General features: G+C 37.3%; 1 protein-coding gene across 8 annotated transcripts in view; it reads right to left on the bottom strand.

Annotated features, from left to right (window-relative positions):
* Positions 1-2,952, bottom strand: part of LOC121736318 (protein pygopus-like) — a 46,556-nt gene that overhangs the window by 7,035 nt on the left and 36,569 nt on the right. The window lies entirely within an intron of this gene.

Raw genomic sequence — 2,952 nt, 5'->3', positions numbered from 1 at the left:
AAGATAATAGATCATAGTATATGATATATTATCCATTCCTGGAGATGTATCTTTCTTTTTTAAACAATTACGAAGCTCCGCGAGAGTAATGGGTGATTCAATAATGGAAGGTTGTCTTTCTGGCAAAGTTGGCTCCTGATCGGCGACATAATCAGGAGTCAAGGAATGCAGTAGCTTTTCAGCATTAAGAGGATCTACAGTATCTCTGCGTCCAGTGTTGCCTTTGATCCATCGCATCTTTCTCCACATTACGGATGCTGATGTTTCGTGGTTGATACTGGAACAAAATTCTCTCCACGACTTAGATTTTTCTTTTCTTATAAGTAATTTGGCTTGGGATACTTTGTTTTTCCATAGAAGCAAATTAGAAGGTGTAGGATTACGCCGTAACTGCGCCAATGCAAGACGCCGTTCAGCAACTGCCTTTGAAAGATCCTTATTCCAATAATGTTTGGGTTTGAAGTTTGATGTGGGGTCTTGACAAATTTTAATCCAAGGGATGTGCTTATCAGCCAAATATTTAATTTGATTTGTAAAACTATCATAGCTCTTTTGGACATCATTCACCTCTTCATGAATAAACATTGTCGTTGCTTCTTTAGTATATTCTACCCAGTTAGCTGCTTTATAATTTCTTTTTTTAATGTATCTGTTCGTTTTATAAAAACCACAACTTAACTTTAACACTAGATGATCACTGCCTAAGGATTCATTTGTAACCTGCCAACTCATATTGACAGCAATGTCTGTGGAAGCAAATGATATATCAGGCGAGGTTTTTTGAAGGCTACCATTAACCCACTTCACTCTAGTAGGCGCACCGTCATTAAGACATATAAAATCATTTTCAAACATAGCTTTATAAACAGCTTCACCTCTTCTATCGGACTTGCAAGACCATAGAGTGTGATGCGCATTAAAATCTCCGATTATAAGACAACCTGCTTTGAATGTATTGAAAATCGCATCCCAATCCTGTTGACTTGTAGAAATTGAAGGCGGACAATACACAGCAATCACGTGCTTTAATGTAGGTACGTTAAAAACTTCAATAATGATTATCTGGATATCAGAATTAGAAATATTAGAAACTCGTTCCGAATATTTTATTGATTTATGTATTATTGCGCACAAACCACCATATGAATCGTCTCTGTCTGCTCTCACTATATTATAACCAGAAAATTTCAGGCTTACACTAGATGAAAGCCACGTTTCACTCACAAAAGCCATATGTATTTTGTCTTGTGACATCAAAAGTTCAAAGTCACTGGCCTTACGTTTTAAACTGTTAGCATTCCATTGAAAAATGTTGATACCGCTGTGTAAAGAATTGATATTACTGGCCATTATTGTTTCTTCCCATAAACTTAAGCACCGTCTCAAAATTCAAATATTCTTGTAAAACATCTACTACTTCGGACCAGAAAAATTCAATCAACATTTTAAACTTATCTTTTAAACTTCCTTCTGCTACAAAAACTTCTCTTATTTTATCTAAAATCCTTTCTAGCAAACGTTTCCTTTCCTTACGATTAGTACTAGAGCTAGACTTTTCAACTTGCTTATTTTCAGTATGGATTTCAGCACTAGTTATCTGAAATGTATGAAAAACATCCTCGTTATCGCGTCTGACGTCTAGACTTTTTTTCCTTGATTTATTTTTGTTCTTTTTCTTGAACTCGGTTGTGGTAGACGACTCTTGATTAGGCATCATAGAAACACACTCATCTAATTCCATAATGTCATCATCACTATCATGTAAAGTTTCAACGGCTGCATAGTCGCCAACAGTAACATCTCTGTAAGTGGGAGCCGAAGCCCCGTCGGTCCTGGCGTGGGAAATAATAGGTTTATCAAAAGGCATCTCGGGTTCCAATCTGGTCGAAGTCTTCAGTGTCTCTTCCTTCATCTTATTTAATGCAAACTTATAAGAGCACATATGATTTCCCATATAAATCCGAATATTTCTTTCTTTCTTAAATACAGGACATGCAGATTTCATAAAAGATAAGTGATTCCCTTTGCAGTTAACACATCTATAACTTTTCGTTTCGCAGTTTTCATGTTTCCCGCTACACTTAGGACAAATTGGGGTCTTAGATGGACAAATCTGATTGACGTGACCGTATCGCCAACATTTAGAGCATTGAGTCACAGGATACATGTAAGAATCTACGGCCATTCGACATCCGTAAGCTTTTATAAATTCTGGAAGATTTGAACCTTCGAACCCTATGCGAATGGTTTCAGACTTTATCCATTTACCATCCGAATCTTTCCGTAACAACCTCTTAATGGATAAAATCTTCGTGTCACATTCGAAAATCTCTTTCAATTCCTTATCTTCAATATCAATGTCAATATCCCGGACCACGCCATAACAGTAATGCAACTCATTAGTATTTCTACAAACCCACTCATAATCCTGTGTAATCTTATTATTCAGAAAATTGTTTGCGTCTAGTTCGGATTTAAATTTAATTAAAAGTTTGAAAGGACTTTTATATTTGATAGTTTCTATGCCCTGAATATTATATTTAACCAATAGTTTTGCAAACGCTAACTGCTTCGGTAGAAAATCGGTCTTGGCGGTTATAGAAACTTCAAAATTATTACGTAAATTAGCTGGCGGATTAGGTGATGCAGATGGAGGGGTTCTCTGCAGGTTCCTGCGCTTATATCTCGTGACCAGTGTAAAGCCATCATCAGCTAGCGGCTCTGGAGAACTACCTGCTAGTCGCCTTTTCTTGCCTGGCTGCAACATCGCTTCACTTCCAACATCGTCGAGATTATTATGACCTACTGACATACCTGCATCATCCCACTCTAAGTCTACCTCTCCTTCATATTCTCCAGATTCCAATACTATTATGTTAACAGCCTCCGCAGCCATCTCATTGAGTGCAGGCTCCATCGCACCTTCTTCCTCAGGTTCACTCATAATTACAA

The sequence above is a fragment of the Aricia agestis genome, chromosome 19 (assembly GCF_905147365.1).
Source record: "Aricia agestis chromosome 19, ilAriAges1.1, whole genome shotgun sequence".
In the NCBI taxonomy this organism is placed as follows: Eukaryota; Metazoa; Arthropoda; class Insecta; order Lepidoptera; family Lycaenidae; genus Aricia; species Aricia agestis.
This window is presented reverse-complemented; position numbering and strand designations above follow the sequence as displayed.